This window comes from Lissotriton vulgaris, chromosome 8, assembly GCF_964263255.1.
Source record: "Lissotriton vulgaris chromosome 8, aLisVul1.2, whole genome shotgun sequence".
Taxonomy (NCBI): Eukaryota; Metazoa; Chordata; class Amphibia; order Caudata; family Salamandridae; genus Lissotriton; species Lissotriton vulgaris.
In genome coordinates this window covers 516,757,617-516,782,695 of record NC_141696.1, presented here as the reverse complement: position 1 = coordinate 516,782,695, position 25,079 = coordinate 516,757,617, and positions in this window count along the sequence as shown.

Here is a 25,079-nt window from a genome sequence, read left to right as displayed (position 1 = left end):
AGTTGCAGGATAGGAGCAGGGGGCCGCAGTTGGCGCACTTACCTACGCCGTGAGGGCAACGGCTCAAAATTCCTGCCTTTCCTCCTATCCGTGCCGTGAGGTAAACGGCTGCAGGGAGACCATGCCGGACCCACTGACAGCAGGCAAACTACCATTCCCAGAAGCCCCGGGGTCCAGCGCAATGATAGTGACGTCAGCAACGCGCCCGGAGGCGCATTAAATCCCGGAGCACCTGATGTGCTTGGGGGCCGCAGTTGGAGCACTTACCTATGCCGTGAGGGCAACGGCTCAACGTTCCTGCCTTTCCTCCTACCCGCGCCTTGAGGTAACCGGCTGCAGGGAGACCACGCCGGACCCACTGACAGCGGGCGAACTACCATTCCCAGAAGCCCCGGGGTCCAGTGCAACGATAGCGACGTCAGCAACGCACCCGGAGGCGCATTAAGAGCTGGGAATGCATCCCGCCCCGCAGGACGCGCGCGGGCAGCGCCGGGAGAAGCCCGGGACAAGGGAGGGCCCTCCTAGGCCCTCAGAGGCCAGAGGAGGCTGGGCTGGGCCATAGCCCTAACATCTTCAACCAGAGGTGAGCTGGGGAAATATCATCATGGGGAAGCGTAACAACAAACCCACTATGCCTGCTCCTGTTAGTTGCTCTTCCCCACCCCCCTCCTTCGAATGCCTACTGGAAAATGCCCTAATAATGGTTCAAGAGGAAATAGCTAACACGGAAAGGAGGATGTCACTGGGTTGTAGTACCATTGACCTGCAGTCACCCCAAGCAAGTCCCCATAACGATCTCCCGCTATCTCCTGCAGTCACCATCCTGAAACCCTCTACCATGGTAACACGGTTGGAAACTCTGCCTGGAGACAGCAGTTCGGCTATAACCATTGCGTCCCGGCCTGACCGCGCTGTACAGTCTGTTACCTCATCCCCGTCTACAAACAATAAAACTGGCGAGGGCAAAAGTAAAAGGGGTCCCCTGAAATCTACTGTTAACAAAAGGAAGCAACCTGTCCGCAACAAGAACCAACTAACTCCACAGAGCATGTGGATCAGAGGGAAACAACTACAATTTGAGGGTAAAACTGTTAATATCGAAATGCCGCAAACTGCTGAATTGCACTCTCCCATAACCCTCTCCATTGCTGATCACAATTCCATGGGCACACAGACAGAATTTTTGACCGAAAGTATCATTCAACCTAAGCCAAATGGGAATTTTATGAAGACAATTGTATACACTATTTTTAAACAACTGGAATGTCAAATGATCAAGCAATTTAATACTGTTTTTAAAAGGTTAGATAAATGAGAAAACTTAGTCAAAAAGGAAGAGGTAAAAAGGAAAGGGGCGATCAGCCTTCTGAAAGACCTGGAGTCTGCTACTAAGGCTATCTTGTGTGGTGGGCCTAGTACTAGTACTAGTAGCAGTACGAAGGGCGTTCCCAAACCTGCCAGTAGTACCCCAACAGCCAATAATATACCCAGGCATACCAACAGAGGGCAAACTAAACCTGCCACCAAAGACAAGCCGACCCCTCTCATAGTTACCAGTCCTTCCAACACTACCATCACACCCAACGGCACACGACAGGAGGGCCATAACACAACCACTATAAAACCTACGGCCCTAAGCAGTAATAATGCTAGGAATGAACAATCAGCAGTCAGCAGACCCAGAATATCTCAAGAACCCGCCCTCCACTTACCACCTGACGCCTACCCTTACGTTTTAGTATTAGCAGGCGTCCCACCCCTTAAGGAAGGACAAGGTGAATCCTGGGTTCAGCTGAACAATAAGTGTATCGATTGGGTGACCAAGCACAAGGGGGTAGGTCATGACATCTCAAATGAAATCCTGTCTGCTCGTCGTGTGAGCTGGGTCGGCCCCTTACATAAAGACTTTAATGGGGAGTGCATCGTTCTAAACTTCAGGCACCCCGGTCCTGTCAAATACATACTTAATCACAACAGTACTCACCCGGGACCGTCTACTGTTGTCACTCCCCTGCCCTTGGGTTACTTTTATAGGCCACCACCCAGGCAACTTTTCTCAGCCCCACTGTCCTTTCCACATTTTTCAGCTCCACCGTCCTTCCCACTTCTTCCCAGCACCACCGCCTTTTCCACTTTTTAATAGATATACCGCATTAGCGGATACATGTAGTTTGGACTGACCACTAGATACTTCATTTTACACTACAGCTAGCGATCATACCAATAAGATAGTCCCCACAGGTAATTCACCTATCCGTCCCAGTGTAACACTGCCGAATCCTCCTGGTAGGTGCAGGCTGTCACCTGACCACACAAAAGGCGCCCAGGGCCATACTTCTACCATAGCTTCCGATTAATTATCCATCCTGAGTTGGAATATTGCTGGCCTTCCATGCAAAATTGAATATAACGTCCTGGACTGATTGGGTAACCAGCTTTGATGTTTTAATGCCGCAGGAAACCTGGTGCACAAGATCTTTACTCCTTGAGGGTTACAGCTGCCACAATCTAATTGTCCCTTCCCCTTCCACTAGCCGTCCCAGCGGGGGTTTATCAATTTGGGTTAAAATTACAGCTGGAGTCACAACTGAATTATTGCCAATTAATAACAATAATTTCATGGCACTGAAATATAGAGGCCGGTTAAAGGTATGTCTCATTAACTTCTATAATAATGACTTCATAACCCACCCTAATGTTAATTTTCTGAAACTGTTTAACATCATCGATGAAATTGTGGACGGTCAAAAATATGGCACATTTGTTGGCACACCCAATGCTTTGCAATTCTTAATCTTGGGTTTTGTTAAATATATGGCAGACTTGGGCCTTTGCACCAATTTAAAAAAATCATTCATAATGTCTTGCGGCCCCAAAAGCTATAAAATAAGCCATATTCGATCAGGGGATAACATCTTAAAAAGCACCCACACTTTTCCTTATCTTGGTTTGTTATTTTCCAACAGTGGCTCTTGGCAACCACATGTTGCCCAGGGAAGGAACAAAATGAGTAAGGCTATAAATTCTCTAACCTCCCTTCGCCAACCCAATCAGGCAGACGTGATTGTGTCATTTCTACAAATCTACAGAACACAATGTCTACCTGTAGGGACCTATGGTGCTGAGGTATGGGGTTATTCTAACTGCACCCAACTACATACTGAAGAAAACAGATTTTGCTGGAAGATTTTTTGGGGGGGGGGGAGGGGTCATCAGTGCACCAACTTACATCTGTCATAGGGAACTAAACCTCCTTTACATGGAGGACTTCATAAGATCCAGACCCCCACTGTTCTGGATAAAAATAGTTATTAAACTGCTAATTGAATGGATGTATTCGTAGAGAAATTCATTCACACTATCAGAAATTGTTACAATGTGCTCACTACAATGCAATGTGGACACCTTACGGCTGGCATACACAGTTCCTAAAATGTGACCCCTGGGGCAAATCCAGTGGACCAATTATTGACGAGTTTTACTGAATAGAAATGTGGCAGGTGTTTAAAATATTGGACTTTTTTATTTGCTCTGCATAAAACCCAGGAAGTGATGCTGCTAATGTAAAAACATAATCTATTCTTGTGCCAATGTACATAGTTGGGCTCTAAGTCAATAAAGGGCGATAGGCATAAAATGATCCCCAAGTACATCCTTACTGAATCAAACCCACTTCAGGATACTGAAAGAAAGGGATTAGACAGTTCAACTTGAAAACTGCTGAATTAGGGCATTATTAGTTACATCTCGAATCTGTGGTCCACATGTTTTTGTTTATAATCATAACACGTACCACCCAAGGGCCACTAGAGAGCTTCAGGGATACAAATAGGGAAGAATTTGACAACACAAGGGAATAAAACAACAAAAAGAGTCAGAATTTTTGAAGACTGTAACTGTTCTGAATCAACTAAGCCTTCACCACTAATCCTACAACAGTAGCTATTTCTTCACACCAACAATGGACCAAAGCCAGATTAGTCTACTTATCTACTCACCACGGATTCCTTTTGGGCACTTTGCTAACAAGACGCCAGCCTCACCTTGGACTTCTGGTGGGTTCCTGCTCTTTGCTGCCGCTGTTACCGCTGCGAGTTGCCGGACCCGCTTCGCGGGTCCCGCAGCGCGGTTAACAGCCTGTCATCGTCAATTCTTTGTGGAGGCTTGGGCGTTTCACCTGACCGGCAGGGCTGCGAGCTCCTAGCGGGGGACTCCGAGGACCAGGAGCCCCCGCGCGCCCGTTACCACCTGGGCTGCTCTCCCTGCCGGCTCCACCCCCATCCTGTGCTCTTAATCGGCGCCTCAACGCCCCCTGAGTGGATTCCTTTTGGGCACTTTGCTAACAAGACGCCAGCCTCACCTTGGACTTCTGGTGGGTTCCTGCTCTTTGCTGCCGCTGTTACCGCTGAGAGTTGCCGGACCCGCTTCGCGGGTCCCGCAGCGCGGTTAACAGCCTGTCATCGTCAATTCTTTGTGGAGGCTTGGGCGTTTCACCTGACCGGCAGGGCTGCGAGCTCCTAGCGGGGGACTCCGAGGACCAGGAGCCCCCGCGCGCCCGTTACCACCTGGGCTGCTCTCCCTGCCGGCTCCACCCCCATCCTGTGCTCTTAATCGGCGCCTCAACGCCCCCTGAGTGGATTCCTTTTGGGCACTTTGCTAACAAGACGCCAGCCTCACCTTGGACTTCTGGTGGGTTCCTGCTCTTTGCTGCCGCTGTTACCGCTGCGAGTTGCCGGACCCGCTTCGCGGGTCCCGCAGCGCGGTTAACAGCCTGTCATCGTCAATTCTTTGTGGAGGCTTGGGCGTTTCACCTGACCGGCAGGGCTGCGAGCTCCTAGCGGGGGACTCCGAGGACCAGGAGCCCCCGCGCGCCCGTTACCACCTGGGCTGCTCTCCCTGCCGGCTCCACCCCCATCCTGTGCTCTTAATCGGCGCCTCAACGCCCCCTGAGTGGATTCCTTTTGGGCACTTTGCTAACAAGACGCCAGCCTCACCTTGGACTTCTGGTGGGTTCCTGCTCTTTGCTGCCGCTGTTACCGCTGAGAGTTGCCGGACCCGCTTCGCGGGTCCCGCAGCGCGGTTAACAGCCTGTCATCGTCAATTCTTTGTGGAGGCTTGGGCGTTTCACCTGACCGGCAGGGCTGCGAGCTCCTAGCGGGGGACTCCGAGGACCAGGAGCCCCCGCGCGCCCGTTACCACCTGGGCTGCTCTCCCTGCCGGCTCCACCCCCATCCTGTGCTCTTAATCGGCGCCTCAACGCCCCCTGAGTGGATTCCTTTTGGGCACTTTGCTAACAAGACGCCAGCCTCACCTTGGACTTCTGGTGGGTTCCTGCTCTTTGCTGCCGCTGTTACCGCTGAGAGTTGCCGGACCCGCTTCGCGGGTCCCGCAGCGCGGTTAACAGCCTGTCATCGTCAATTCTTTGTGGAGGCTTGGGCGTTTCACCTGACCGGCAGGGCTGCGAGCTCCTAGCAGGGGACTCCGAGGACCAGGAGCCCCCGCGCGCCCGTTACCACCTGGGCTGCTCTCCCTGCCGGCTCCACCCCCTTTCCATCAGCCTCACAGGCATAAAAGCCAAGCATCTTTCCCGCTGCGCGGGAGCGCGCGGGAGGGCGCCGGGAGAAGCCCGGGACAAGGGCGGGACCGTTTTAGGCCGTTCGAGGCCTAAGAGGACTGGCCTGGCCCACCCCCCTTGGTTCCGTATACGGTTGTCTGCCCTCAGACTGTAACTGTAGTGAGTACCATACAGAAACTGTAACTGTCACGCATTATGTGTACTCGGGGGAGTCGTAGTAAGACTGCGATGGGTTTAACTAAGCCAAAAGGCACTCTGGACGATTTTCTTGTTAAAACAAACTTGGCAATAGACGCCGAGATCACTAAAATGCAGAAGAGGGTTTCAATGGAGTTAGATGCTGCACGCAGGCTTTCCCAAACATTTGCAAACTCAAAAAAATCCTCTCTGGGAAATATTGCGTCCGCTGCATCTCCCCAACAGGTGGAACGTCCGCCACCTCTGTTGATCCAAGTTGATGTTCATCATTCTCCCACTCTCTCCTTTCCACCACCAATAGATTCCTCATTTATTTTTTCCCCTATGACCGCCCAACCTAGCGAGGGTGATCCACCTAACGAACAGGGAAATCCCACCATTTTGTCGCTTAAAAGTGTCCCCTCCTTCTCGGTAACAAAAAGTACAAACCCAGGTAGTCAAGCCTTGAAGAAGAAAAACAAAGTAAAATCCGCCTTTGCCCGAAAGAAAGCCAAAGTTGCAAGGCAGCAGTTTTTCAACCATAGAAGATCTTTACACAATGAAGGGGACCCTAAACGAACACCACCCCCAGTTATCCATCAAATAGGTGGTGATAGTAACCTCATTACTGTCCCCACGGGAGAGAATTTTATTATCCCTGAAGATAACCTTACACTGGGAGGGCCAAATGAGGCAGGGAGGGATAAGGATAAAGTGGGCGATGATGAAGACTTTCTTCAGACAGTCTGGGTCACCTTAAAACAATTATTGACACCTTTCGAACTCAGACTGTCACGCATTGAGAACCACCTACTCGAAATGGACAAAACATTAGTATCTCTAGCCACGCTCAGCTTAAAACAGCTAGAAGTAACACATCCTCATATTAACGAGAGTCCATCACTGGCTAGAAATGATGTTATCCAATCTGCTTCAGCCTCTAACATTGGCACCAAAGCAGCGACAGCATTTAAGGAGGTCCATCCTGCCCCGTTGATTTCGACTGTAACTTTACCCCCCTCATTATCCAAACCCACTCCGATCCCTAAACCTAGGACACTTGTCAATGTTGCTGACAACCCCCCAAAAATAGAGGAAAAACCACCTAAAAAACATCCCCAGCCCAAACCCCCCTCTAGAGTTGAGCAGAAGGTCAATAATCCCATTACCCCTCTATTAGAACACACCCCAAAATTATACCCGAACCATCAGAATTTCCGAGGAGGCTACATTGATCTTCCCCCTGAGGCTGGGCCCTATGTGGCTATCTTGGCAGGGGTACCTCCGCTTGCCCCTGAGATTGTGGAAACCCAGTGGTCCTTAAAAAACAAAGTGATCCACTGGCTAAATACCAATAGGCAGATTCCTCATACCAACAGGAGTAGGGTATTAATGGTCAGGAGAGTCCCCTGGGTGGGCCGTACCTACAAATCGATACCAGGAGACTGCATCGTGGTGTCTTTTGCGGACCCTCATACGGCCCATCTTATTACCACATGGGACCAATACATGAACGTTGAACAAACTATTGTCACCAAACCCCTAACCTTCTTCTACCCTCCAAAACAGCTAGCAGAGTTTCCTGGGGCTTGGACCATAGTCCACAACCATAACTGGAAGGGACAGGGGCAGCGATGGCAACCTCCTAATAATTGGTGGGAGGGTGCACCCACCATGAATAGGTTTGGATGCTTAGATCAGGTGGATTGACTGGGAACAGTCGATCAAACACTCCGATCAAGTGATCAAAACCATGCAAAGATTGACAGTAATAGCAACACATCCCTACCCATCGTTAACAACTTGTCCCACTTGATGGCGGTTTCACCATCCTCTCACCAGCACCTGCCCCCTGTGCGAGTCACACAACATCTAGACATGGCCGCTTTGCAAGATCAGGTAGAGGTAATGGAGAGTGAGGGCCATACACAGCAGGTAGAAAATGAAGAGAAACATTCATTATTATCATGGAATGTAGCAGGACTGGGTAACAAGATCAAGCATACACCTTGGCTGGAGACTGTCCAGAAGCACGGTATACTCTGCCTACAAGAAACCTGGCTTGTAGAAGAAAAGCATATCATGGGGTATCAAACATTCCATACACCTGCTGCTCCCGCCACCCAGGGCCGTAACAAAGGGGGTCTGTGTATATACATGTCAAATGTGGGGGATACAAAAGTGCTTAATTTCCACTCTGACCAATATTTTCAAATTCTGTCTTTTAAATGGGGCTCCACACAAAAAGTCATACTGGTGAACTTTTATAATAACATGCCATCACATGAAATGGAATCTACTCTAAATAAAATGTTAAATTGTATCCATAAAGTGAGGGATCGAAATGTAGGAGACCATACAGTTATATGGGTGGGAGACTTTAATTGTGCGGTCTGCCCACTTTCTGAGTTAGGTTTGTGCGGCCTTGCAGATCGTGATGAGGACTGTCCTTTTCATTTCTCACACACTAAGCTGGGGTCTCTCCTTAACAGTATTATGTTCACTTTTGACCTCACTTTTGTTAATCAGGCATGTTCTCCTCCAGTTCCCTTTGCCCCAACATACAATGGAAGAGGTTGTGAAACCACAATAGACTTTGCACTGATATCCCCCATTTCGCCCAACTTTATAACTTCTTGGGAGATAGGGGATGATCCAATGAGCGACCACTACCCGATCATTTTTGGGGTTAGACTTCCAGTGGAGAAATCAAAGGAATTTAGTGGCCGATTGTATCCATTGGAGGTAACCTTAACAAAGATAAATGGTTACGTCCTTAAGTGGGAGAAGTTGAACCCCACAATCTTCTTCCATAATTTAATATCATCCTGTTCTGCAGATATTTCTGTCTGCTTGGAAGAAGATGTGGAACCTAAGGTGATCATGGCAGCTTTCACTAAAATACAGGAGTACATAAAAAGTGTTCTAACTAAGATCCACAAAAAGAAGGGGAAATGTGCTTCTGGGTGGTTTGACTCTGGGTGCACAGCTGCCTTAAAGAAACTGAAGAAAGTCTCAAACGTCATGCCGAAAAATAGGGCCCAGATCTCTGAGGCTAGACGAGAGTACAAGAGACAAATTAACCGTAGGAAACTAATGATGAAAAAGGAAGCCTGGGAAGCACTGGGAGAAGCTGCCAGGAATAAGGACACTAACCTCTTCTGGAAAGTGATCAGATCAGTATATAATGAAAAACACACTGATAACTGCATAGATGTGGCAATTACAGCAGACCTTTGGGTGGAACACTACGGGAAACTCTATAGTAACCTACAGGGAAACAATACGAACCAACAAAAGGCACTTTTACTCTCGAATAATTCGACTCGAGAAAAGCAGCCAAGTGATCCCCCAGCCTTGCCGTATCCAATTGATCTGGTCTTTACCACCCTAGAAGTTGAACATGCAATCAGGGAAAGTCCTTCAGGGAAAGCTCCTGGTCCTGATTATACACCAGTGGATGCCTATAAAACAAATTTGGAATTTTGGGTACCCCTTTTAACGAACGTCCTGAATATGGGAAACAAATGCGGCCTAATTAATACCTGGTCAGATGCCATTGTAGTCCCCATCTTTAAAAAGGGAAACAGGGACGATCCGGCTTGCTACCGTCCCATATCCTTACTAGACGGTCTTATGAAAATTGCAGGAAGGATCGTCCTAAAGAGGATTCAGCACTGGGAGACGGAAAACAAGGTCATTTCGGAATTCCAATATGGATTCCGAAAGGGATTGGGAACCCAGGAGCAATGTCTAAACCTGTCCTTATTAATGTCAAAATACATTGAGGCTAAAAAAGGGGATTTGTATGTTACATTTGTTGACCTCAGCTCAGCATTTGATTGTGTGGATCATTTGCAGCTTTGGTCAACATTGGAGCATATTGGGGTGGATCCCACTATTGTGATATTTATCAAGGAACTTTATAGAGATGCTGGTGCCAGGGTGAGGTTCGGGACCCAGGGGCAATGTACACAGAAATTTTCCATAAACAGAGGGGTTAGACAAGGTTGTATACTTGCGCCCCTTCTATTCAGCTTCTATATAAATTCTGTGGTAGACCATTTGATAAAGCTCCAGATTGACTATCCAGCTGTCAATGGTAGGCCTGTACCCATCCTATTATACGCCGATGATGCGGCTATTATGTCGAGGACTAGGTTAGGGTTGCAGAGAGCGGTAAGAGAATTCACGTCCTATATGGGGCAAAGACACTTGAAAGTAAACATCTCAAAAACTTTCTCTATGCCGTGCACCAGAAAGAGCAAAAGGCCACAATGCTCGATATACCTTGACGGACAAAGAATTGAGACCACAGACACCTTTTGTTATCTGGGGGTTGTCTTTGACAGAAAAGGAGCCTGGAAACATGCAGTATCGGCTAGGAGGCTTGCTTTCACTCGTGCTATTGGTGCCCTGAGATCTTTTGCAACGAAAGTTGGGGGCAAACCGACCGCTGAAATGATACAGATTTACCAAGCAAAGTGTGTAGCGACAGTTACCTATGGAGCAGGCTTATGGGGCTTTGAAGACGTGACCTCACTCCAGATTTGTGAGAATCTTTTTATTCGTTATTTATTGGGGGTGAGTAAATCTACTTCAACTTTTATCACTCACATTGAGACTGGCCTCAAATACCTCAGTGATTCCATAAAGCTGTCACCGTGTTTACTTTGGCATAAAATTTGGACTACCAGGGAATGCCAACTTAACAGAGAACTCATCACGGACTGCATGAACTTGGACGCTGTATCAAAAATAAAATGGTTGCGTCATGTACGATGGATGTTCGCCAAGATTGGCTGTCCTGAATATTATGATGACCCAGAGTCTTTAGAAAACCTGTCTAGGTCGTCCCTCAAAAAACTTCTAATTACCCACCTGGAGGGCGTTAGATGGGATGCAGAGAAACTCAAAAATACCACCTTGAGTTATCAAAGAATTACTCCCACTGAAGGTCTGCAATTGTATCTCAGGACCGAAACGTCACCCTATTGTCGTATGCTTCTTACCAGGCTGCGTCTAGGCACCTTCTTTCGTATGGTCACTTTCCCAAAACAAAATGAATGGACTGTCCCGAACCTAATTTGCCCATGTGATGACCACTCATCACAAAGTAATATCCATATTATGTTCTTTTGTGCCTTTTATTCTGCCCCAAGAAAACTGTACTTATTACCACTCTTAAAACACTGGGGCATAAGAACATGTAAAAATGCCTATGAAAAATTACTACTGTTAGATGAGGTATATGTCACTTTCGTTGTTTCCCGTTTTTTAATGTCAGTGATGAGACATAGAAATTCTATGACGTAACCCTTACATGTTTTTAACTTTTCCATACGTTTTTACATGAGGTCTACTATCGTAATTTCACCATTGATTTTTATTACTTGTAAAATTGCTTTATTGAGTCCTATAAATTCGTTGGGGATAAATTTTTAAAATTTGATGTGAAAATGTATTTGTATGCTTTTATGATTTTATCAAAAAATCGAATAAAGCTATATTTGATTTGATTTGATTTACTCACCACGTAACCGAAAATAGAGCAGATAAAATCCCTCAAGAAAACACATGCAGGTAAGGCCAAATGGAGTCTGGCACAAGACGTTAGTTTCAACACCAACTGACCTGAGTGCAGTGACATTAATCTCACTTTTAGAGGTTGTCTGCTTAACATTCGGCAAAGATTAACTGCCCATTACTTCCCGATGATTCACCCACAGAAAACATGTTTCTTCCCATCTCTCCCAAATTCAATAAGAAGCAGAATTGACTGCATTACTGAACAAACTAAAACTGGAGGGTTTCTCTCCAACACTGCCTCCGAAGGTACAACATCTGTTCTTCCGCTGGATAATATGTTGTTACTATCCTCACATATGAATAAAGCTATCAAAGCTGCAAACATTTATCTCTATTCCCTACAGAAAAAGGGTAACCTTTTTCACCCCTTCGTTCACTGAGAATAGAAGACACACCTCATTATCTCTCGATTGTCATCATAGCTGACACCTTACAGTCCTCCATCAGCCCATTAAAATCCGTCTTCGCTCTTAAAGGGCAGGCTCACTACAGCCAAACATAAATTTAACCACATTTCCTTAATAGTAACAGACTTGCATTGGTAACCACTAGTAACTGTCATCCAGATTAAAATCTACTTTTTGGCATGAAAGATCATTCACTTGAAACCTCTACCTTCCCTGGCCAACCGGCTGCATCCCTCTGAAGGAAAACAGGGTTTAAGGAGCAAGGACTCGTAAACTCAGAAGACTTTGAAATTTAAAACTATGTAAGCCATGAAGTAATCACATTTAATACTCATGGTGAAAAGGGAGGTCAAATTCAGTTTAAATAGAGGTTATATGACCGTGTAACTCAAGGAATCTATTAAAATAAAATTAGAGCATTTCAACTTTAATATTAAACAGATTTAAAAATGCTGCACTTTTGTGACTTGTGGTATTCTTCACATAAAGAGTTAGAAACTTAAAATTACATTCAACCAGTACCAGCAATTGGTTATAACAATTCACTTCATGCTCTATTGTTTGTGAATCCTTATTTCTCACACACAAGCTTCAAGCTCACATTTCCTCCCACCTCAGACCCAAGTAAGCTCACCCACATCCACCTAACCCCCATAAAAAAGAGTTCAAATACCCATCCTAAATTAGAGTCCAGCCTTTGAGGTCTGGGCGCAACTACCACTCCCTGTGGCGCACCATTAGCCAAATGCTTCATATTCAAACATCCATTTCTCAGTAAATATTCTCAGCATAACCTTCTTCAGTGCCTTCCTTTCTCCCATGCATCCTCGCCCATTAAGTTGAGGGAAGGAAGCACTGTGGCATAGAATCAAGGGCTACTTTTACCAGGCAGAGTTACTTTCTGTAGAATTACAATATAAGCGGAGATTTCCTAGATAAATTGTGTTTTTTTTCAATTTGACTAAAATAGCAGGTTTGTGAAGAGGGGACTACTCACAAGGTCTGATTACGATTGGCCTAAGTAAGATGTGATAATTGTTGCATCCAATAAAAAAGCACAATTTTTGGGGAATTCATTGAATGCAATAATTATCACATCTTGCGAGTTTTTCAGAAATAAGGGCCAGATCTATGATGATACCAATTTGCGATTTCCTAATTATGAATCACAAGGATCAAAATTAGGAAATCGCTAAATTGCATGTATGAAAGTGTGTCGAACACTTTCTCTGATTCCTAGGGGGTCGCAAATGACCTACCTCATGAATATTAATGAGGTAGGTCACAATTTGAGTCCTCGTAGTAATTACTAAAATCATGGGGATGGTGGCCTGCTAAAGTCAGCAGGCCACCATGTCTATGATTGCCTTTAAATAAAGCAATATTCTTTTTTAAAATGCAGCCCGTTTTCCTTAAAGTAAAATGAGTTGCTTTGCCTGCTCTTAAAAATTGCTTTTACAAACATTCACAAAGGGGAAGGGGTCTATTGGGGACACCTTCCAAATTTGCGAATGGGTTACCACCTAATTGAAGTAGGTGGTAAAATGCAAATGTTTTGCGACCGCATTTATGGTCACAAAACATTCATACATACCGATGCAATTCGGAATTAGGAGGGGACGCCCTCACCTCGCCCCTCCCCAATACCGGATTGCAAAAAGGCCGATTCTGCGATTCTTGGACATAATTTTATCCTGCTTATGATCTGACATGAAAATAAAAACATTTAGCAATTCTTTTTGCACTTGTTGAAGTACTGCTTGATGTTTAAAGTAGTATTCATCAGTCTCCATGCACAACCCAATGGGGGCACCATTACACAGTTTAGTTTTATTTTCAACAATTCAATTTGACATTTTCATGAACTTCAATGAGGTTTATGATCTAGATTCATTGGTTTTTAGAGGTTTATGATCTAGATTCATTGGTTTGTGTGATCTAGATTCATTGGTGGTTAGTATTTTATAGCCTGGCAACATGTTCCACAAACCTATTGCTTCTTCAAAGTTATATTATGAAGTGATTCTCTGTGATATAACTTGGTATCAACCCATCCACTTTTATTCAACATATATGATCCGCAAACAGGTACTCTTGTTGGCAGAGAGGAAGTATTGTCTGTCCTCTATGTTTAGCACGGATGCATTACTTTGTAGCAACTGTGAAAAGAGTACATTAAATGTGTATTCGACCACAAAATGTTTGGTTATTTGCACATGTTATGAGAACCATAAATAGACCAAGTGCCTAGCCCATTCTATGCCATTACAGCGAGCTCAAAACCCATGCGAATTTCCCTCCTGCTTGAAATGTGCATTCGAGCCGGCAGAAGAAAATTTGGTCACATAATGCACTGAATTAAAAAAATGTGTACTTAGTAGCAACAATTGATGAGATAATTCATACCAGGAAAATCGTTAAACTGAATGATTAGCCATGCAATGTAGAATTTTAAGGGACAAAAACATCAGCCGCAGAAACCTCAGACAATCCTAAATCTAGACTGCAAAAAACACTGGTGTCAGTAAAGATAGTCACAGACTTTGCACTTGTGGCTGTGGAGTTGAATATAGTCAGGGCTAGTCTTTGCAGCAAGAGCGCCCAGGTAAGAACTCAAATTGTTACCCATTATGAACTCAAGCCCACACTTCAAAACCTCATGGTTCAATGTGGAGTGGTGTGGCTCACTGGTTAGAGGAGGCAGACCCGAAAGCAGAGAATGGCCCGGGACCAGGGTTCAATTCTTGAAGCGGCAGGGTCGTGGACCAGGGTCAGCGGACTCGATAATTCTCGCCTCGGTGCCTACTCTAACCAGGGATCACACTCGGCAACTCTGGGCATTTGCTTGCCTCATCTAAACAACGGCCCCCACATTCGCCGGGGATGCCTGGTTTGACCTTGGAGATACCCAGTAGGGACCATCTCACAGGGATAGCCAGGACGGGTTCCCCAGCGGTCTACAGCACCACGACCCCTGAGGGCAGCAGTGTGCTTTACAAGACACATACATTTACATTTACATGCACACAAGCAGAACAAGTGCAAACGTTTCTTATAGAAGCGACTACAGCAACAATGCAAGATTTTCTTTCAGTCGCATAATAGGTACAGCACAACCATGCAACAGCCAGCTTTAGCATGCACATACAGACAGACAAGCCCAAAAGGCAGGTACATTATGAGGCAGAGCAATAGGTCATTCAGAAACAGCCACTAGCCTAGTTCTCCTTTTAGTAGTCCCTCTTCTCCTATTGATTTTGTGTTGTACGTTCTGGTTTAGCTAAGCTATTTGATTTCAGAGCAGTATGGGCCTAAATGCTTAGCCTTCAAAGGTCCTTAACATGGCTTTAGTAGGAACCAAAAACAACCCAAGCAAATGTTGTCATCTTTGTCTTTACTGCATTTAACAAGTGAGTGCAACAACAGGGCCTGATTCCTGTAAAGGGGATGGGGGGACCAGGGGCTCCACACAAAAACTTTTGAATATTTTTTCAAAAATTATGTTTGTACATCCCTGCGTTTATTAAGTACCATGTCCAATCGTTCAGTTGAATGGTGAAGCCTGGACACAGGGCTGAATGGCTCAATTAATGTGGTGCTGTTGAGGAGGGGGTGGATGAATAATAAATAATGAGTTTTAGCTACATGGAACAAATGGTCTCAGTGCACTGACCAAAGGTGGGTGCATTGGTTTTCACTCTAGGAACTGCATTTAATAATCACCCTCCCAAACACTACCACTGCGGAACCTTAATAAGCATGCATCCTCTGGATGTATTTAACACACTGCACTGATTTAGTAACTTGAAGAATTAAACGCAAAGCATTGAGCTGTAAATTGGAAAGATAAACAGATAACCATGCACTAGCTGAATTGCACAATGTGGACCAGAGAACCATTCATCCATTCAGGTTCCCCCCTGAGCACATAGTGTTATCCTAGGCAATTACTTTTTCCCAATTCCTCCTTTTCATTCATCATCACATGTGGACACCCTAAAATGTACTAAGTCTTGGTTTGCACTCCACAAAAGCAAAAGACTTCATTGTTAGCTCATCTATAGTAACACCCTACGCCATGTATAGGGATTCTGACTTTCATCTTGGTTCACTAATGGCCTTGCAGTCATTGCAGTGGGGGTGAGGGCATGCATGTATTTAAGTTAATGATTAGAATCTATCATTCTAATAATTGCTCCTTGACGGAATGGTATAATTTAATGTACTAAACTGAATTGTGTGGAAAATATAGCATTATAAATACACTACTTTAAATTTTGGAAATTCTTTACCATATAAATATTGGATTCTCTGAGCCAACCAAAAGCAGACCCTCAACCTTCCCTTCCCTCTAAATCCCTGAATGTGAACACTGCTATTGATGACCCAGCAGGGGACAGGCAACACACAAATGCAAAAACAAATGATTTTGAAGTGAGTGTGGTGAGACTAGGCACACTTCCAATCCATTTATTTTGCATTGTTTATTTTTAAAGTGACGAAACACTGCAGGCAGGAAATGTTACGCTGGACGAGCCCCAAGTTACATAACTGCCACCCACCAGCAGTGAAACACTGACCATGCAGCCGACCGGGAACATGCCCAGTGTCCAGTAGTGCCAGTCCAAGCCTGCTCAGCAAATTGGGCAATAATAATTGCTCAAGTACAAAGCACTGTACAAAATAAGTCATGAGAAGGTAACACTTTGCCCTGCATTCAAAACTCTAAGCTAGTTTTAAAAAAATGGTTCACATTAATCACAAATGTTAAGGTAGAATGCTAATTGTTGGACCTGGCCCTTTCTGCAGGGAAGCCCCAAACGTTTTTCCTATTTCTCTCCTATTTTTGCTGAATATGTTTTTGTTGGCCATAGGACTCTTAACCTCTGCTAACCAGTGTTAAAGTGGCCACTGATAACTGATGTTAAAGGGCCTGCATTTTCTCCTTAAAACACAGTTTGATTGGCATATACCTGATTAGCATATCTGAATTACTTATAAGTCCCTTGAACAGTGGTTCAACATATACCCACATCCAGTAAATTAAATGCTACCAGTGGGCCTCAAACACATGTTGCGCCACCCACTGATGTAGCACTTTCAAATATGTCTGAGGCTTGCCATTGCAGCCTGAATGCAGTTTTAAACAGTCATGTTGACTTGGCATTTAAACTGCCTTGCCAAGGCTTAAACTGCCATTTTATTACATATAGGTCAACTGTAAGGTAGATCCTAGGTAGCCCATGGGGTAGGGTGCTATGTCATTAAAAGGATAGACATGCCCTTTTAAGTTTTACATGTCTTGCAAGTGAAAAACTCCTGAATTCATTATATTCACTATTGTTAGTCAAATCTACAAAAGGGTGCACTATTAAAGAGTTCACAGGCATTCTGGTCTGTGGTTAGTGCACCTTTTTTTAAAGAAAGGAACAGCGTATGTCTTCAGATACCCATGTTGATCAGGAGGAATGGGTTGCACATTTTGAAGGTTTATTCGGAAGTACGGATGTAATTATTCATCTGTCCTCCCCAAGCCCTGTCCACGTAGGAGTAAGTGTCCAGTTCACATTCGAAGAAACAAAATATGCTCTTAACCAATGCAAACGTGCAAAGGCACCAGGACCTGATGGTGTCCCGATTGATCTTTTTTAGATAATCAAGACCTCTGGACCCCGCTTTTAACAAATGTTTTTAATAAAAATGACTCAAACAGGTGCACCATCTTCCTGGAAGATGACCGTAATTGTTCCTATTTATAAAAAGCGAGATAGGACAATCCCGAAAAATAATAGGTCGATATCTTTGATAGACACCACTATAAAATTAATAGGTCTGCTGCTTCTAAATAAACTTGAGGAATGGGCACTGGAGAAGAATATTATAATTCCATGTCAGTATGGCTTTAGGAAAGGAAAAGGAACGGTGAACCAGTGTCTGAACTTGAATCTGATTATAGCAAAATATACGGCAGCTAAAAATGGCCATTTATATCTTGCCTTCATGGATCTGTTGGCAGCCTTTAACTGTGTGGCACAGCATAGGCTGTGGCAGATCATGGAGGCAATGGAGGTCGATATGCCGATCATCCACTTAATCCAGGATTTGTATACTGGTGCTACATCGTGTATCCACTTTGGAAAGAAAGGAGAGTGCACCAGACATTTTAAAATTACTAGAGGTGTGAGACAGGGCTGCGTCCTCGCCCCCTGTTTATTTTCATTGTATACCAACGCTGTTGAATCTGCACTGGTGGGTTCTACGTCAGATGTTCCCTACATTAACTCCTTCCATGTACCGATACTCCTCTATGCGGACAACACCGTGATTTTAGCTCGCACTGGTAACGCGCTGCGCCAACTCATGATGGAGTATACTAAATTCATGAATGAGTTGGATATGAAAATCAACTATTTCAAGTCCATTGTTTTAGTGGTAGGCGCAAAGCAGAGGAAAAAGCTCAGATTCATATTGAAGGGGGTAAGCTGGGAGTTTTAGATTGTTTTAATAATTTAGGGATCATGTTTGATGTGATCCAGCGGAGCGCTCCAACATCTCTCAAAACATATCCCACTCAACCCAGGAGCATTATATTTTACTCATCGGTGGGGCCCATAGCACCGCAAGTCACACACTTCACACAACTCACTGCCCCTGAATCAGTAAAAAGAAGGCGAGCTGCTGACTAGCGGGTTACCTTGAATTTACACTTTATACATTATATACAGTTCGAACTATCATCTAACCTGTTATGAGGAAAACAATACATCAAGAAACTCCGCTATTTGGTCAATGGACCAACTAGTAGAAGTCAGTTGGTGGCCATTAAGACCAGCTCAATCACAGTAATCCTAAAACTCATGACATTTATTTAGGTTAAAAATAAAATAGGCAGGCTCGAGTTTAAATTTTGAATATTGTGTCTACTTTATTTAAGAAAGGAAATTTAGCAATTTATTTAGACAAGCAAAATTTAAACATTTTATTTAGTACATGTTGAAGAAATACATTAGAAAAGCATATTACCCATCTGTCATAGGCGAATGACAGAGTCGCACAGATTCCCAAAACTGTTTGCCTCTCTACTCTTCTCAATGTCTCCCTTTTAAACTTAAAATCTCTGCAATCGATCATCTTCTCTGCTCCAATAAAATTAAAGTCCAAAAATATTTCAAAGTCTCTAGCACTATAAAGAGACGCTTTCTGTGCTTTGAGGAGGGAAACGCTTTCTGTGCTTTGAGGAAGGAGAACCCTTGTGTGCTGCTTTTCCCCCACTGGACTGCCTTTCTTTGCTGGAGACCTCGCGGAACCCGCTGCACGGGTCCCGCTTCGCCTGTGTGTCAGGGCGCTTCCCTGAGGATTTTACCATCGGACACCGTGGGCAGGAGGAGGAAGCACAGGGCTGCGAGCGCCAGCCGAGGGACAGGGACTCCATTGCCCAGGAGTCCCTGCGCTGTAATCACCTTCACCTGGTCGCTCTCCCTGTTTGCCCCGCCCTTGAGCACCGAGTGAAAGGTGCCTGCAAGCTGCTGCTTTGGTGGAGACTCTTTCTGTGCTTTGAGGAAGGAGAACCCTTGTGTGCTGCTTTTCCCCCCGCTGGACTGCCTTTCTTTGCTGGGAGACCTCGCGGAACCCGCTGCGCGGGTCCCGCTTCGCCTGTGTGTCAGGGCGCTTCCCTGAGGATTTTACCATCGGACACCATGGGTAGGAGGAGGAAGCACAGGGCTGCGAGCGCCAGGCGAGGGACAGGGACTCCATTGCCCAGGAGTCCCTGCGCTGTAATCACCTCCACCTGGTCGCTCTCCCTGTTTGCCCCTCCCTTGAGCACCGAATGAAAGGTGCCTGCAAGCTGCTGCTTTGGTGGAGACGCTTTCTGTGCTTTGAGGAAGGAGAACCCTTGTGTGCTGCTTTTCCCCCGCTGGACTGCCCCGCCCTTGAACACCTCCCCTACATATAAGGAGTAGTCCTTGCCGCTGCGCGGGAGCGCGCGGGAGCGACCGGGAGATGCCCGGGCAAGGGCGGGACCTTCTGTGGCCGTCAGGGGCCGAAGGAGGCCGGGCTGGGCCACCCCATTGACGAGTAGGACTAATATTTTTCTTGCTACTTTGGTGGACTACACTGACTCATTTAAATTTGTGCCCTATTGTGATCAAATATTTGTAGTTTTGTTGTAGGGGGCTTTAAGTAATGTCTCTTACGCAAAATATCACCACCTTGGCACCCTCTCAGGCTGAGGGTGGACCAACCATCCTTGGCCCTTTAGACAAATTTTTTAATCGTGTTGTCCAAGATATTGATGAGATCTCCTTATCAGAAAAACGAGCTGAGCGTAGGCTGTCTATTGAGCTCCTCAAAAATTCTACAGAAAAAATCCTGCCGCAAGCCTTCCCAGCATTGGTTACCCCTTTGTCCTCCTTAAGCCTGCCTGCTGTGTTTGAAATACCCAATGTTTCCCCTTTAATTATGGAGCCTGAGGGTGGTTCGCCACCGAGATTGGATATTACCACCCTGTCCACAACTCCATCTGTAAATCCCATAGACTCCCCATCTAGTATAGTTGAAGCTAGTGTGTCGGATTCAAAACCATGCGCAAAAAAAAAAAGAAGTACTGCTCCGAGGAAATGTTACTCCTCAAAACCCCCCAACAAGGTTAGAAAAACCCTTACCTACCCAAAAGGAGAATAGTGGGGTTAGCGAAAGTGGTGACCTATCAAATGAGGGGGGAAATGTGGATTTGGCAAGCTTAAACCCTTCTTCTAATGACTCCCAGGGGAAGGGGTTGGCTGTGAATGCCCTTTCGACAGATCTACTGATGCCCGAGTTGGAAAAGCTAATAAGTTCGCTTTTGACACCCATAGAGGTTCAAGTTAACAAGCTAGTTCACCGTTTGGATCATTTTGAGCAGGCCACCTTAGACAATTTTTTCCACTTAAAGTCATTAATTAAAACACAACCTAGATTAATTGAGACTAGCAAGGTTAAGGAAACCACGGGAAAGACAAAAAACCTGCCTATTCTAGAATCAAAACCTCCGTCAGGTAGAACTACAAACGTGTCTCAGAAAAAGGGACCAAGTCAATCGCCCAACCCTGTAGTGCTAGCCCGTACAGGTACTAGTACAGGAGAAAAAGTAACTACGGTCCCAGACCCGGTGCCAAAGGGCAATAACAAAGAGTGCCCGCAAAGTAGTACTATTGTTCCAAATAACCCCCAGCCCCCACCAAGCATTCTTAAACCCCACCCTAATGTTGGAGCGGGGGGTATCAACGGTTCCAGGCCAAGCAATGCTGTACCCACTAACTCCCAGCGAACATCAAATATCCCTATACCCTGTCCCAATGTCCCAGCAACCAGACATTCACCAACTTATCCAGCGAAGCCACCTCAAAGGATACCTCCTGTGAATCTTACCCCGGACTCCCATCCCTACGTCGCGGTCCTCAACAATGTACCACCTCTTTTGGTTGGAAAAAGAGAATCCTTCCAGATGCTCAAAAATAAAGTAATGCACTGGTTAAGGGTAAATAGACCATTACCGGGGGAAGTGGATGGGTTGATAATAGGGGTAAGGAGGATTGACTGGATTGGCTACACTCTTAAAAATCTGGGGGGGGACTGTATTGTTATTAATTTTCAAGACCCCAGGGTGGCTGGTTAGATAACGAGGCAGGGTTGGGGTACAAGTAGTGGTGGAATTGGCATTGTGGACCTCACCTTTTTTTACCCAAGGCAAATATGTGCCAAAGTAGGAGGGCCTAGGAACCCAAACAGCTCTAACAACCCCCCGATGGTAAGGGTTGCTCCACCATCCATTACCCCATTGCAATGGCAAACCCACAGTAATGGTTTAAACTGCAACTATCTGGAAGGCATGCAATGTTTGAATTGGGGTTGTTGACCAAAGTTTGACTATTGGAACAATAGGGGAGGTACATCTTGTTGGAAGTCTTGTTGGAATCCTGATGTCCCTGCATTGAATACTGATGTTGTGTCAAATGAAACAAATGATGGTGAAAGGACTGTATTTGAGGAGGAAGCTGTCGGGGGTTAATGCAAATCTCGGGGAGTGGGGAACCATTTGTTTTAAGCACTACTGTTTCTCAAGGAGTTGAACAAAACACCACGGGTAACAACCAAAACTGGGGAGAGCAGGGTGGTAGTCCAATGAACTCCCCTAGATCGCCCATTACTAGAACAGTATGCAGGGATGGATCTGCTCCAGGGAGTTTTATATCTTGGAATATTGCAGGACTGGGGAGTAAGCTGATGTCGCAATCATGGATTGATTTTATTAATGGATTTGAACTATGCCTTCTACAGGAAACATGGGCTTGTGATCCTATTTATCTCCCAGGTTATTTAAATGTTTCGATTCCAGCAAGTAGAGGTGTCAGGGGTAGACCTATGGGAGGACTCTGGATTAGGCAGAACTTTGATACCGCTGTGAAAATGTGGGATCTGGGTTGTAGAGACATTTTAATGTTGCGAATTTCATCAGCAAAGTGGGGTGTGATAGATCTGTATAATGTCTATGCCAGAGGCTCCAATATTGGGAGTTCCCCTACTTTAGAGGCCTTATCTAATTCTCTGCAAACCAAGTCCCTTGGAAATCGAATAATAGTGGCTGGGGACCTAAATAGGACCTTCGAACCCTTAGATAGTACTGAAGATCCATTGGGGCAGGAGGAGGACAATCTATGGGGAGTCCCTTATCTGAATCTAGCTCCTGTTAAACGCTGGACAAAGGATATACTTCTCCTAAATACTATGTGCTTGGAACATGGGATGAGAGCCCTCAATGGAAGAACAAAGGGATACAAGGAGGGTGTGTGTACATATGATAATGGTCACAACAGAAGTAGGATAGACTACGTTATATGTAGTCTTAACCTCTGGCAGGGGGTTTGTGACATGGAAATCAAGGGCAGGATAGAAAGTGATCACAACCCCCTTTGTGTGACCCATACCTGGTGGAAGTTACCACAGCCCAATCTCCAAGCAAGTGATGGGTTGCTCCCAGACATGGCAAATGATATGCGCAGACTTAAATGGCCATGTGTGTTGGCGAATGCAGCATCTATGGACTCTATCGCTTCCGAGGTGGATAACGCAATTGTCTCCATGGAACTAGCAAGCTCTACAGTCCCAGGATCTAGTACAATTACTGATATTCATAACAATCTCTTCTCCCTTTTAAAACCCCATTTTGTGAGAGCATGTAAGGGAAATCGTACAGTACCCACCAAACCAGCCAGGTGGTTCAATCGAGAGTGTAGGGCAGCCAGATTAACCTTGGGAAATGCTATTAGAAATGGGGATAGGGCAGCAATTATAGCAGCAAGAAAGCAATACAATACAAGCATTTCCATGGCAAAGAAAACGTGGATGAGAAGTATTGGGATAAACTAAAAGAGGCCTCTAGAGCCAAGGATTCCAAGCTTTTCTGGAAGATAGTGAAGTGGGGCAGAGGCGGTACCCCAAACAAACCAGATAATAATGTTGCAGAGTCCGCTTGGGTGAACTATTTCAGCCCCCAATATGCAGAGACAAAGGAGATGGTGGGAGGGGATGCAATTTTAGCTTTATTTCCCAAAGACAATTTGTTTTCCGCCAAAGAAGTTGAACTTGCAATAAGTTCCACACAAGGGGGTAGGGCCCCCGGTTTAGATGGGATACCCTCGGCTGTTTTTAAAAATGACAAAAACAGGTGGGTTAGGTATGGGTTTTTATTGGGGAATGCCATCGCAAAAGGTACGCTTGTCCCAGCCCAATGGAAGGGAGCTATTATTATACCAATCCATAAAAAAGGAGACCAATCCCTTCCGGCTAATTATAGGCCAATAAGTTTGATTGCCACTATCCAAAAAGTAATTGGGAAGATGGTGGTAAACAAACTTATGGAATGGGTGGACGAAAATGACTCCCTTTCCCCCTTCCAGGCAGGCTTCCGGAGGGCCACTAGCACCATTGACCAGGTGCTCCGTTTTACTATGCTGCGGTGGGGGACGGTACTTCTTGGCAAGGGCAGCCTGTATGTCGCTTTTGTCGACTTGCGGGCTGCCTTTGATTTAGTTCCAAGAAGTAAGCTCTGGACAGTTTTAAATAGGATAGGCATTCCAGCGGAATTGCTCACTCTAATTTTGAGGTTGCACAAGAGCAATTTTGCTAAAGTCCAGTGGGGGTTGAATGGCCAAACCTCCATCGACTTTCCAGTGGAAAGAGGGGTTCGCCAAGGCTGTGCCATGGCACCCTTGCTTTTTACATTATATATTAATGGGATAGTTAGCAGGATGCTGGACGCTAGTGTGGATGCACCTTCGTTAGCGGGCATCAGGGTTCCAATCCTGATGTTCACCGACGATACGTTAATAATGTCCAAGACCCCGGCTGGGCTACAGCGTGCCTTGAATATTTTTGATGAGTTCTGTCTAGAGCATGGCCTTGAAGTAAACATAGGTAAGACTAAGTTGATGGCTTTTTCCCGAGGATGTAAACCTCGCCATAGGATATACATGAATAACATCGGGCTGGAGGTAGTAAGGGAGTTTACCTACCTGGGGGTACAAATAGCAGATAACCACGGCTGGTCCCACCACATAGAAAAAGCTGTTTTGAAACATCAGCAAATTTCGGGGGCACTACGGGTGGAGCACAAAAGATCAAAAACAAAGCCCATAAAACCTGTCCTTGCTGTATATGATGCAAGGGCAATAGGGTTGGCCCTATATGGGGGCGAGCTGTGGGGTTTTGATAAGTTTACTTCCCTACAGATAGCAGAGAATAGGTTCCTTAGGGGGATTACGGGACTCCCCCAGAGCACCCCACTAATTTCTCTTAGTCTTGACCTGGGGAGAAGATCTGTCAGCTATCGAGCTAGATTGCGTCCTATTTTATATTGGAGACAACTCTGGTCCACTCCCGAGATTAAGCACTATGCAGATGGGTTTCTGGCAATAATTAAAATGGACACCTTCCATAAAATACCATGGTTGAAAAACTTAAGGGTAATGTTAGGTGAACTGGGTCTTTCCAACCTCTATGATAATCCCGCAGGGGAAGTTTTCCCAAGCAAAAACACACTCAAAACTCTATACTGGGAGTGAATAGATGGTAGGCTTTGGAGGGGGGTAAAATCTGATTCGATGGGTGGTCGTTTCTTGGAAAGCAAAATGTGTCCCGTATTAGAACAGTATTGGGACAGCATAACTGTCCCTATGGACAGGAAGTTGTTTTTCCAGCTAAGATCTGGCTCCCTCCCCCTGAGACATTTAACAGGCAGGTGGAAGAGTCTGAATACCTGTGCTGCCCAGCATGTGGCGCAATTAATGAAAGTG